Raw genomic sequence first — 13333 nt, forward strand, 5'->3', positions numbered from 1 at the left:
AACGGCATAAGCACAAGGAAGTGGTGTAACCAAGATATGTTTGGAAACAAGATTGAAGAGATGGGATGGGAGTGATGAGTAGGAGTGGTTGAGGCCCTGGCTGGGAACACGGAGTTCTCCAAAGCTCAGTTCTGCTACTGGATATCCATTCTTCCATCCATCCACCCACATTCACCATCTATCCATCCATCCGCTCACCCACCCACCCATCCATCCACACGTTCACTCATCCATCCATCAATCATCCACTCACCCACCCTCCACCCACCTGCCCATTCATTTACATGTCCATCCATCCATCCATCCATCCATCCATCCATCCATCCATGTATCCACCTACTCGCCCATTCATTCACATGTTCACTCATCTATCCATCTATTCACTCATCCATCCACTCACCCACCCTCCCACCTACCCATGCATCCACACATTCACTTATCTATCCATCCACCCACTCTTCATCCATCCATTCATCCACCCACCCACCCATCCATTCATCCAGTCACCCACCCACCCTTCCTCCATCCATTCACTCATCCACCCACCCATCCCTCCATCCATCCATCCATCTTCATCCTCCATCGACTCACTCAGCTATCCACTGCCATTCACTTAGGTAGGCCCTAGCTAGAGGCTGGGGTTACTGAGGCAGCTCAGACCTGCCCCTGCCTTCCCGGAGGCCAGTATCTTGTTGGAGGCAGACAAGGAAGAGTTGCTAATGTGCAATGTATACGTGGTGACAAGGACGTGATGATCACTGCTAAGTGGGGTCTTGGGCTGGCTACAGACACATTTCCTGTCCCCCTAGTAGAACTTAGAGCAGTTCTTTGCACCAAGGGGCTCTTACCCACAGATGATGCAGCTTCTTCAGATATGCAAAAACACAAGGGAGCTTGTAAGACTGTCCATCCCTCTAGGAGGGTCCCTGGGCCTTGGGACCAAGGTCACTTTCCACCGTCTGTTAGGATGAGATGCACACTGGTAGAGACAGGTGCACACTGGTAGAGACAGGTGCACACTGGCAGCCTGGGAGTCCCCTGTCTAACCACAGGAGAGGCTGCCAGCAGCTCCCTGGTCAGCTTGGTGGAAGGACATCTTGTGACACCAAGATACCCTACAGAGAGAGCTGGAGGGACAGAGAGCACCCAGGCTGGCGAGCTCCTTTATCTCTGGGTGAGGTGGTCATATGGGCTGGAGAGGACGGGCAGGAGCTCCTTCTGGGGAGGCTAAGGCCACAGATGCCTTGGTGGTAGCCACTCCCAGTTACCACCAGAGGGCGCCAAAGTGCCGCCCACGCAGCTCAGCCGGCTCAGCTCGCGGAAGGAGCTCTGTGTAGAGTCATTGGGGCGACCCCTAGGGCCAAGCAAGCCCATGCCATCGTTCCGAGACCCTGGGCCCACCCCGCTGGTGCCAAATCCAGGCCTTACCACCCTCTGCCCTGTCTTCTCTGGGGAGTGGAGCAAATGATGCTGCCTGCCCACGGGTGCCTCTCTCAGTGCTTACAGGGCCCGAGCCCACTTGCTGGGCTGGGTGGGTGGTGGTGTCCGCCCGATAGAGCTGGAGAAAGGGGTGAGCGTCACTCTCTCTAGGAGGATGACGCAATGTGCTCCACAACCTACACCTCCATTCACTCCTTCAGCCAGGGCAGCGGAGCACCCCGTCGCTGCCAGGCACTGCCGCGGGCACTCACGTGAGGGACAAAACAAAGGCCCCACCTCGTGGAACTCACAGCCCAGGCCAGGAAGCAGTCGGCTTTGTCTGCCAAAGGTCAAATATAATGGCAAAAACCTCAACTACTTTTGCACCAACCTACTTAAATCCGCTAGGCTGTTGGGCCGTGCTCCCCTTGACTCTGCCTTCATGGTGGAAAGCAGCTCCGGGTGGGGCTAAGCAGTCGCGTGTGGGGTGTCCCCATCACATCGTACTTGTGGACGCTGACGGCAAACCTCGTGTGATTTTCATGGGTCGTGAATATCATCCTCCTTTTGATTTTCAGCTATTAAACAACAGAAAACCATTTTTGGCTCTTGAGCTCTATAAACACAGCTAGCGGGTGGGATCCACCTCGCGGCTGGAGTTTGCAGACCTGGGTCCAGGAAGGAAGGAAGGAGACGGTACACAGTGAACATCATCGCGTGAGCCTGCCCTGCTGCGAGTGGGGACACAGCGGACCAAGCAGGGGTGAGGGAGGGGCAGGCCTGGCACTAAATGGGGCAGTCGGAGCGGGCCTTGCTGTGAATGCCAGATGGAGCAAAGACCTTTCATTTTAACGGTAACACATTTTTGACAGCACAAGTAAAATAGGAACCCATTCTACTTAGAAAATTGGCTGGGCACAGTGGCTCACACCTGTAATCCCAGCACTTTGGGAGGCCGAGGCAGGTGGATCACCTGAGGTCAGGAGTTCGAGACCATGGTCTCACCATAGAGATATGGTGAAACCCTATCTCTACTAAAAATACAAAAAAAAAAAAAAAAATTAGCCAGGCGTGGTGATGGGCGGCTGTAACCGCAGCTATTCGGGAGGCTGAGGCAGGAGAATCACTTGAGCCTGGGAGGTGAAGGTTGCAGTGAGCCAAGATCACACCATGGCACTCCAGCCTGGGCGACAGAGCAAGACTCCATCTCAAAAAAAAAAAAAAGCCTGTGCATTCAGCCGGTTCGTGTCATGACTGCAGGGGTACCTCCCAGCAGGGGCGAGCCATGCTTTTCCTTTCTACCCGATGCATGAGGACTGTCAGGCTGTGCCCACTTTGGGCCCTTCCCACGCTAAGGCATATTGGTACAAGGCATGGCCAAGACCTCCTGCTTCACTGGGCAGGAGGACGAGGGACATGGGAGGGTAGCCCCAAATCAGGGCTGATGATAGAGGTAGCCCCGGCAGGTCCCTGCTCAGGCCTAGGGGCCTGATTTCTGCTCCTCAGCCCAGGCGTTGGCTTGATGGGCAGCATTACCGCAGGTCTGGGCGTCAGCCCATCAGAGGTGGGAAAGTCACAAAGGAACCCCCAGCCCTGCCAAGGCTGTTGCCACAGTAATGCCTCCCTGGCCCCCGTGGCAGCTATGTGGAGAGATAGGGACGTCAGTACCCTGCAAAGAGAGGGGCCTCTGCTCTGGCCCAAGCATCCAGCCTTTGACTAGAGGCTGCCTTGGGTGCCAGAGGCCTGGCTGCACCTGCACACCTGGGTCCTGCTTCCTGGGATCATCTTGTCTGGGAATTAGCTCTCTAGGTCTGCCTTCCCGCCAGAGAGCTGCTTTCCTCCACCAGCCCCTTCCCAGGCTGCTCCAGTCTGTCCCACTCTCAATCTGTGGGAACCTCCCTGGAATCATGCTTAGGGTGGGTGCAGTCCCCTCCAGCAGGACCATGTGGAATCCAGCCAGCTTGCCATCAGCCAGTGTTCACCAAGTAACATTGTGCGCCGGGTAGTGCTGGGCACCTGGAATTCATTAGTGACTCCAACACAGTCCCTGCGCCCCAGGGCCTCACCGTCCGGGGGAGACACAGATAGGTACATCACCAGGCTTTAAAAGTGATTGATTTGCTGGGTGCGGTGGCTCACACCTGTAATCCGAGCACTTTGGGAGGCTGAGGCGGGTGGATCACGAGGTCAGGAGATCGAGACCATCCTGGCTAACATGGTGAAACCCCATCTCTACTAAAAATACAAAAAAATTAGCCAGGCGTGGTGGCGGGCGCCTGTAGTTCCAGCTATCCGGGAGGCTGAGGCAGGAGAATGCCGTGAACCTGGGAGGCGGAGCTTGCAGTGAGCCGAGATCATGCACTCCAGCCTGGGCGACAGAGTGAGACTCTGTCTCAAAAACAAACAAACAAAAGAAGTGATTGATTTGTTCAAATAGGTAGTATAGGCAGGTGGCTAAAAACCACACACTGCATGGAAAGATAAGTGCAAATCCCCTCTCTCCCCTGTCCCGTGGTCCCCTTCCCCTCCCAGGGACAGTGACTGTAGCCAGTGCTGTCTGTGCCACCCTGGACATGGGCTATGCCTTAGAAAGCCGAGCTCCTTAAGAAACAAAGCAGGCCAGAGCCACATCCGCAGACCCGCATGGCCCACCGGAGGCCTCCGTACACCCTGTCTGCGTTTCTCACTGACCAGCATTTCTGGGAGATAATGATGTGTCAGTACGTATAGATCTACTCAGTTATTTTCAACGACAGCAAAGTGATAATAATAGCAAGAATTTATACTTGCGATGTGCTGGACGCTTCTTGGAGCACTTTATTTATATTAACTGATCTACTCCTAAGAATTCAAGGGACAGGCACCTGCTGGTCTTGCTGCACAGGCGAGGAAGCCAGGAGTGCCCCATTGGGTGGACACTGCCCGACTGACTCAGCCCACCGTCTTGGGCATGCAGGAGGTTTCTAGGCAGCGAACACCCTTGGATTCTATCTCTGGGCACTTGTATCTGTGTGGGATAAATGTTTGGAAGTGAATTGCGAGGTTAAAGGGCAGGTGCATTTCTAATCCACATAGCTGTTGCCAAATTGCCCTCGGAAGAGGTCATACTGATTTACGGTGCCACAGATACCGTTGGGCAGAACCCTTGCCCTCCCGCTGGCAGCAGCCGGAGCCCGCCCTGCATTCACCCACCCGGTTCATCTTTGTCAATCTGTTGGAAGAAAATGGTTTCTCTTTGTGGTTCTCCTTTGCACGGCTCTTATGAGAGAGGTTGAGCATGTGTTCATGCAGATCAGTACGATTTGGCATAGTCAGAATTACCAGAGTGAGCTCCGAGGGGTGGGGAGCCCCCGGGCTGGAGTGGTTCTGTGTGAGGTAAGGGAGCTGGTGGTCTGGGAGTCTTGCAGGTCGGTGGTGTGTTGGGTAGAGGCAAGGAGGGCGCTCCTGGTGGAGGGACCGGCCTGAGGAAATGCTCAGAGGGGTGGGAGGCAGGAGGACCTGGCCTGGCCCCTCTGCTCAACAGTAAGCCACATGGCCCCTGCTCCTTTGGTCCCTAAGCCCCAGCCAGGTTTCTTCCTCTGCTCTCTTTCTCTGCTTGAGCTAAACTGCAGTTCCTGGGGGAGGGCTGGGAGAAGGTCTCTGCCCTACAGGGGGCATCTTCCAGCATCCCCAGAGGGAGCCTGACCCCCAGCATTCAGTGAGGAATCCCCCATGGTCCGCACCGTGTCCTGGGCTCCTCCTGCCCCTCCCACCCACCCCAGCTGCAGGGGCGCTTACATCCTCATTAACACGGCTCAGTGGCTGGCGCTGGGAATTGATCTCCCTCAGGCCCAGTGTGGACAGCGGCTAATGGGGATGAATGGGGCGGGAGGTGCCGCCGAGGGACGGTCGTCCGGTGGCCCACACAGGGCGGAGAGGTGGGCAGATGGGGATGTGCAGAGCCAGGCCCCGCATGCAGCTGGGACGCCTGCAGCTGCCTCGACCGCTGGCCAACCTGGGTCCTGGGGCAGGATGATCAGACAGGGGGATGCGGCGCGGAGGCGGGGAGCTGTGGAATTCAGCTGCTCATGGGGGTGGGAGCAGGCCGTGGGGATAGGGCCCAGTCTAGGAAGTGGAACTGGAGTTCTGGGGTGGCATCCAGGAAGGCTATGAGCATTGGGACCCCAAGGTTAGGCAGGCAGTGTTGGAGGGGAGTCAGTGTCGGGGAGGGAGGGAGACACTCCAGAGCTGAACCTGGCAGCATGGGGCAGGCAGGATGCCATTGTTTAGTCAGTCAACCAACACCAAGTGCTTACTATGCACCAGGCACTGTGCCAAGGACTGGTACCCATATGAAGTGGCCAAGACAGTCAAGATCTTCTTCCATGGATGGGGGGCATAGATGATGATACATGCTCAGAAGAAAGTAAACACGGTTATGTGACAGGGTGATGGAACAGAGGTGCTAGTTGAAGAAGATTTCCAGGGACGTCTGTCTGAGGAGGCAGCATGTGGGCTAAAACCTGTGTGGTGAGGAAAAAAATCATTCCAGGCAAAGGGAACAGGCAGTGCAAAGGTCCTGAGGTAGGAATGGGCTCGGGCATTTCAGGAAAAAGAAGGGGCCGTTGCGGCTGCAGTGTGGCCTGTGAGGAAGAGATGAGCTGAGAAATGGGTGGCATTAAAGCAAGGAAAGTCACAGTCAAGGCCAGAGCCAGGTCTAAGGGGTCAGTGGGCAGGACCCCCTTCCTAAGTGGTGTGGACCATACACAAAAGCTGAGAGTGAGGTCCTGTCTGGCTCAACTCGGCCTGAGGACCCAAGGGAAGCCAGGCTTGGGAAGACTCCATCACTGCCTGATCACTGTGCCTGCAAATGGGAGTGGGGAGGCCCTGGGAGTCTGGGCCATCCTTGGCCAGATGCAGAGGACACAAAGAGGCCTTCCTGGCCACTCTAGGAGAGGCTATCCGGCCCCTGCTGCATGCATGGCTCAGTGACCTGTCTCGTCCCACTTCTGGCTGACTTGAGAACCCAGCTCCCAGCAAATAAGAAACCTATGCATGAGTGTTAAAGTTTTTGTTTTTGGTTTTTTGCAACAGGATCTTGCTCTGTTGCCCAGGCTGGAGTGCAGTGGTGAGAGCATGGCTCGCTGCAACCTCAAACTCCTGGGCTCAAGTGATCCTCCCACCTCAGGCTCTCGAGTAGCTGGGACCACAAGCAGGTGCCACCACGCCTGACTCATTTTTTTTTTTTTTAGTAGAGATGGGGTCTCACTATGTTGCCCAGGCTTATTTTGAACTGCTGGACTCCAGCGATCCTCCCACCTTGGCCTTCCAAAGTGCTGGGATTACAGGCGTGAGCCACGGTGCCCGGCCTGAGCTTAAAGTTATACAATAAAGCTCAGTACTGAAGCAGGAGGCAGCCAGCCCAGCAGGCAGGGACGCTCTAGAATTCTTTCAGGGCTTGAGACCTAAAACCCACGTATTTTTTTTATGGGCAATTTAAGCAATTTTCAAGGGTGATCTTGACTGTTCTTTTGATTTTTGTCATAGGTGCTGACCTCACTATCAAATACCCAAGTTGGATGTTGCTGCCACAGATCCTGTGGGCTGAGGCGTGCCCAGGACTCTCACGGGACAGGCGCTGGCAAACCAGGGGAGGGTCTCACATGAAAGGACCACAGCAGACTCGTCCCTTCGACAGAGGAAAGAAATAGAATAGTGTTTGGATTACAGATACTAGTAAAATATGATCTTGAAAAAACATTTGATAAATTACAGCAGGAATTTATAATTTAAAAAAAATCGCCAGGTGTGGTGGCTCATGCCTGTAATCCCAGCACTTTGGAAGGCTGAGGCAGGTAGATCACCTGAGGTCAGGAGTTCAAGACCAGCCTGGCCAACATGATGAAACCCCGCCTCTATTTAAAAAAAAAAATTAGCTGGGCGTGATTGCGCATGCCTGTAATCCCCAGCTACTCAGGAGGCTGAGGCAGGAGAATCGCTTGAACCTGGGAGGCGGAGGTTGCAGTGAGCCGAGATCGCACTATTGCACTCCAGCCTGGGAGACTAGAGCGAAACTCCGTCTAAAAAAAAAGAAAAATCACAATTTCTTAGCAACTAGAAATAAAAGGGAATTTCTTTCACCTGATAAAGGGCACATATCAGACATATGGAAGAAACTTTATACTTCATGTTGAAACATTAGCAGCAGGAACAAGACAAGGATGCTGACTCAGTGCTACAATTCAGCACCATCATAGAGTCCTAGCCAATGCAGTAACACAAGAAAATAAATAAGAAGGATAAAAATTAGCAGGGAGGAGACAAGGGCAGGAACCATCTCTGTCCTCTTGTTTCCAATTAAGCAGATACCTAATAACTTTTATTAAATTGGAGGAAAATTCATTGTATCCTTAAAGAAGGTTCTTGAAGGTAACAGAGCAGAATGGATCCTTTAGTAGCTAGAGTCTGAAATATTCAGTGGTCGTCAAGAAGTTCCATTGGTCATGGACCTGCCAAAAAGATAGAAGCACGATAAGACCAGAGAAGAATGAGAGAGCCCTTGGGATGCCAGGAAAATTGTTTTCAAAATAATTGGTGTCGATCCAAAATCAGGGGCATGATGTTTGGGTCGGTGGGGTCTCTGTGGCAGAGGACTCAATGGCCCCTGGATTCTGAAGTGGGAGCACGGGGCTGGGGGAACAAGCCAGGCGGTGTCTTCCAGCCAGGGGGAGCTGCAGGGAGAAGAGGAAGTCTTTTCACTCTTTGCCCTGGGATACTGAACGTCAGAATATGCTGCTGTTTTCCATGGGGTTCTAGAATATTGAGTTTAATTCCCACTTCTCGTTTATTCCCTGCCAGGTTTGGGTTCTTGATGTGTCTATGACACACTCAGGAAAGGTAGCCCCGGCTCAGGGCAAGCTGTGTGTCGGGCACCTACTGCATCTGCCTGGTCCCCATCTCTCCCCCAGCTTCTGGTGGCGGCACCTAGATTTTCCTTTGGGGAGAATCCCTCCCTCCTTGATTCCTGTTCTCCAAAGGGAGTGGCATAGGGCCCAGGCCTGACATCAGCACATTCCATGGCCTTGGCTGTGGAGAGGCACAAAGGATGCCTGCTCCTGGGTCCTCACTGGGACAGAGAGGCTCTGCTCCCTCCCTTGGAGTTCTAAAAGCTGTTGGTGACCACCTTCCTGCCTGTGGTCCCAGAGTGAGGCTGACAGAGAAACATAGAGTCCAGAGAAGGTGGGCAACCTTGGCTTGGTGATGGCACTTGAGCTGTAGGTGTAGCCATATCTTATGGCAGAGCCATTGTTTTGTCTAAGGGGGTCCGAGCTGGGTTTCTGTCATCTTCAACTGAAAGTCCTGATGGACATAGTGGGAAAGAAGGGAGAAGCTGAAGGCCTGGGTCAGACATGCCCTGTCTCGGGGGTGGGGGCGAGATGCAAACCACTTCCAGATGGAGCCCAAGCTTCTTCCTCTGTCCCATAGCGCCCCTCCCAAGGGAGCTGATCCCGAGATCCCTAGAGGAGTGGAGGAATGATCAGGCATCATGCTAAGGAGTTTTTGTAAAGTCAATTTATTGAGTCTAATTTACACACATCAAAGTCTCCACACTTTAGGTGCATATTTCAGTGAGTTTTACAAATTTATTCCCCTGTGTAACCACCAAGATAGAGAACATTTCCATCACCCAGAAGGTGCCCTGTGGTCCTTCTATGTCAATCTCTGCTCCTACCCTGCTGCCAAACAAACATTGAGCTGCTTTCTGTCACTGCGGGTTAGATTTCTATTTTTTTCTCTAAAGTTTTGCATATAGTCAATCCTCAGTATTCACGGATTCCATATTTGTGAAGTTGATGACTTGCAAAAATTTATTTGTAACCCCCAGATCAATCCTCGTGGCACTTTTGTGATCATTCCTGGACATCAGCAGAGCACTGAGAAGTTTCGTTTGTGGATGCACACATTTCCTGCGGAGGTCAAACTCAACGAGCGACTTTCCCCCGTCTACTCAGGGCCACCTTTCCCGCATTTTTGTACTTTTTGTTGGGGATTTCGCTGTTGAAAATGGCCCTCAAGCATCGGAGTGAGGCCCTGGCTGGTGCTCCTTGATGCTAGAAGGCTGCAATGTGTCTTACAGAGAAAATGCATGTGTTGGATGAGCTTTGCTCAGTCATGAGTTATAGTTCTGTGGCCATGAGTTCATGCTCACAGATCAACAGCCTCTATATTAAATAAGGTGTCTTTAAACATAAGAACACATGCCACAAATGTATGCATTGGTCAGCTGACCAAAATCTTGTGAGCAGAGGATCTCAGGAACCTAACTCTGCATTTCCCTGGGAGCAATGCTTCCATACCGGTGAATTCAGTGTTCCCGGGAATGTCACAGAACATTACTGCCAGGCATGAGAGCCGGTCATATATGCAGTCATACAGATGCCACCTTTTGAGTCCGGTTTCTGTCACTTAGCATGACGCTGCTGAGATTCATCCCTGTTGTTCTTTTTGTTGCTGAGGAGTATTCCATTGTGGGGCTACGCCAGCTTCTCCATTCACTCAGCAGTTGATGGAGCATTTGGGTTCTTTCCAGTTTTTGGTGATTATGAACAAAGCTGCTGTGAACTTTCGTGTACAAATCCATGTGTGGACATATGTTTTCATTTCCATTCTAAGTGTCAGCTTAGGAGCACATACATTTATTCCTTGCTTAATGCTTGCAGTAGCCCTGCAAAGCAGCCTCATTTTATGCATAAGGAGCTGGGCTCGGAGCAGAGCTATGGTGGCCTGCTGAATATCACATGGCTCACAGCAACTGCCACTGGCACACAGTCTCTTCCCTGGGGGAGGCCTGGGGGTCCCTATTCAGAGTGGCCCCATGGTGGGTGGGAAGGCCTTGGCTCTGTCATTGCCTCTCCAGGGGCCTAGAGGTCCTCAGCTGCGAAGCGCAGATTCAGTCCCCTCTGAGATCCCTGAGCTCCAAGCCTGTGATTATGGGGCCTGAGCCACAGCAGCGGGCTGCACCCCAGCCCCACTGCAGCCCTTCACAGGCTGAGCAGGGCTACAGCCAAGACTGACAGGCTGGGTGGGCTGGCTGGCTGGCTTCTAGGGCTTCAGCTGCCCTGAATACATTCCCCTGCTGGAGGTGACACCACCGGCTTTTGCTTTGGGGGCTCATCCTCCTCTAGCATTTGCAGGGGATGAGCTGCCACCAAGGCCTTACACTCTCTGGAGGAGCTCCACATGCTGAGGGCCTGGTTTGTCTGGCCCTTCTCTATGGTGGGGCTTTGATCCCTGTGCAGAGAACTGACACAGGGACTGAGAAATGGCCAGAGCAGGCTCTAGGCAGCCTTTGCTCTGCACCCTTTCCAGGTTTCTGTGTCCCAGACATCCAGCGAGCTGCCTGACAACCTCCCAAAGCCTCGCAGAAGCTTTCCGTTGCTTGCGCTCAGCGATCCCTGCATGCCACAGTGGATACTCCCCTCCCTCGAGCCCCTGAGGCCTCAGCACCAGCTTGTCTCTTAGCAGGCTCTTCCCCTGGACTCCACCTCCTGCCCATCTGTTGGCTCAAGGAAGCCCTGGATTGGGGACAGCCTGGTACTTGACAGCAACTGATGCAGAGGGAAGAGCCCCAGGTCCGGGGAACGAGGACAAAGATCTGGGTGCTGAGTTGTTGCTTGTCCTCTGGGGCTCATCTTCCTCATCTCTAAAATGGGTACCATTTCCACAGTTTCATTCATTGTCATTGACCCCATCTCCTGTGGGTCCCGGCACTGTCCCTGAGGCTGGAAATCAGGGGAGGAGAGGGGCCCAGACAGGCCCCTGCCCTGATGGAGGAGAGGCAGATGCACTGTTGCAGATCTTGGAGATGACAGAGGAAGTCCCAATGCTCTGGGGACCAACTTGGGGCATTGTCCATGTTTTGGCCAGTCCTGGTACCAAAAACTGACTTTGACTACTATTTTTTTTTTTTTTGACAGAGTCTCTCTCTGTTGCCCAAGCTGCAGTGCACTGGTGCAATCTTGGCTCACTGCAACTGCCTCCCAGGTTCAGGTGATTCTCCTGCTTCAGCCTCCCAAGCAGCTGGGATTACAGGCACCTGCCACCACACCTGGTTAATTTTTTTTTTTTTTTTGTATTTTTAGTAGAGACGGAGTTTCACTATGTTGACCAGGTTGGTCTTGAACTCCTAACCTCAAATAATCCACCTGCTTCAGCCTCCCAAAGTGTTGGGATTACAGGTGTGAGCCACGGTGCCTGGCCTGACTTTGACTGCCTTAATGCAAGGGGGAATTAATTGGAAGGAAAGGGCAGAAGTCAGGGCCACGCTGGGGAGCTGGGTGGTGAGAACTGAAGGAAAGTCTCTTTAGGGTGTGGCCACTCAGATAAGAAATTCTGCTGAGATTCAAAATTGCACAGAAGGGTGAGTACCCACCAGGGTGGAGGGTGGGTCTCATGACTGGCAGGCTGCCAAGCTGGCCTGCAGTGGGCTCCCCAAAATGTGGGGGAAATGCAGGGAAGGAAAAAGTCCTAAGTGTCCCCTGGTTGGGTGGAGTGGGAGAGTGGTGTCAGGTGAGGCTTGCCGGAAGCACTCAAATGCATGCGAAACAGAACTGTGAACTCCAAGGGGCAGAAACAGCAGAAGGCTTCGGCACTGTGAGCCTCAGAAGTGGCCGGCACCTACCCAGTGGCCAGCCCAGGGAAGGACTTCCCACCTGTTCTCTGATCCAGCGTCTCCACACGGGAGACACTTGTGAAGTTTACATGGGACGAATGAAGCCCAGCACACGGGCCTTGGCAGTCCCACCTGGCCCCACCTGCTAGGAATTTAGAAGAGAGCTGCAGAAACCTGGCACACACAAGGCTACCGTCCAGTCACTGAGGTGTGTGGCAAGGGCTGGGGAATGCCCGAAGAGGCGACCCACCTGGACGGCAGGCAGGGGCTTTCAAAGGAGGCCAGGAAGGCTGAGCAGTGTAGGGCCAAGGCTGTGGCAGAAAGGAGGGCATTCCTGGGGGGAGAGACCCTGGGTTTTGATTCTTGGGCCCTGGCTCTACCCTGTGGACCTTGGAGGGAGCAGGGGCCTGGGCAAACAGAGGTGACCTGGGGGTGCGGCAGGAAGGGGAGGGTGGGGTTGGGGAAGAGCTGTTGTGTGGGGCAGGCAGTGGGGAGGCGAGGAGATGGGGTGGGGGGTATGCAGGCCCCTGCAGGTCCTGCAGAGGACACCCCAAGGTTACCTTGGCCTGTGGCTCCACCGCTCAAGGCTGCTGGCAGCAACGACAACAGCGAACCAGCAGCCTTTCCGAGTTTTATTATCATTCAAATGAGGACGTGGAGAGGTATTTCATTTGATTGGTAGAATAATAGGAGCCATTTATCTACCTTCTCTCAACCTTTCATATCTGTTTCACTATTTTATGGGATCGCATACATCATAGTAAAGGCAAAAATGTATTTTTTTCCCTTGACTTGGGGCTGGGGGAGCAGCAGGGATGGGAAGGAGGCTCTCAGAGTGGCTGGCAGGAGCTGAAGGAAATGAAATCGAAAAAGACTATTATTGGTGACAGACAGTTACATCTGAAAGGGAATAAGAAACTCCCCAGTGCGGGCACAGAGAGGAGTTTTAAATGGAAGATCTAACAGCCTCCAGCTCTAGGTCCATTGAGAGGCAGAGGACTGAGGGAGGCGTGAGGGGTGGGCGGCGAGACAGGGAGTGTGGCGGGGCATGGGGCGGGGGGGCTTCAGGGAGCCAGGAGGGTCCTTGAGGGAAACAGCAATGAGGCTGGCACAAGGGGCATGTGGTCCAGCTGTTGGAATTCTTTGTCTTTCTTGGGTTATGATAAATTACACATGTCATACAAGGATCCGTTCTCCTTTTGAAAACACTAGAACATCACAGGTAAAGACCCTGTGACCATCAGCCCCAATCCCAGCGCCCTC

Source organism: Pan paniscus, chromosome 4 (assembly GCF_029289425.2).
Source record: "Pan paniscus chromosome 4, NHGRI_mPanPan1-v2.0_pri, whole genome shotgun sequence".
NCBI lineage: Eukaryota > Metazoa > Chordata > Mammalia > Primates > Hominidae > Pan > Pan paniscus.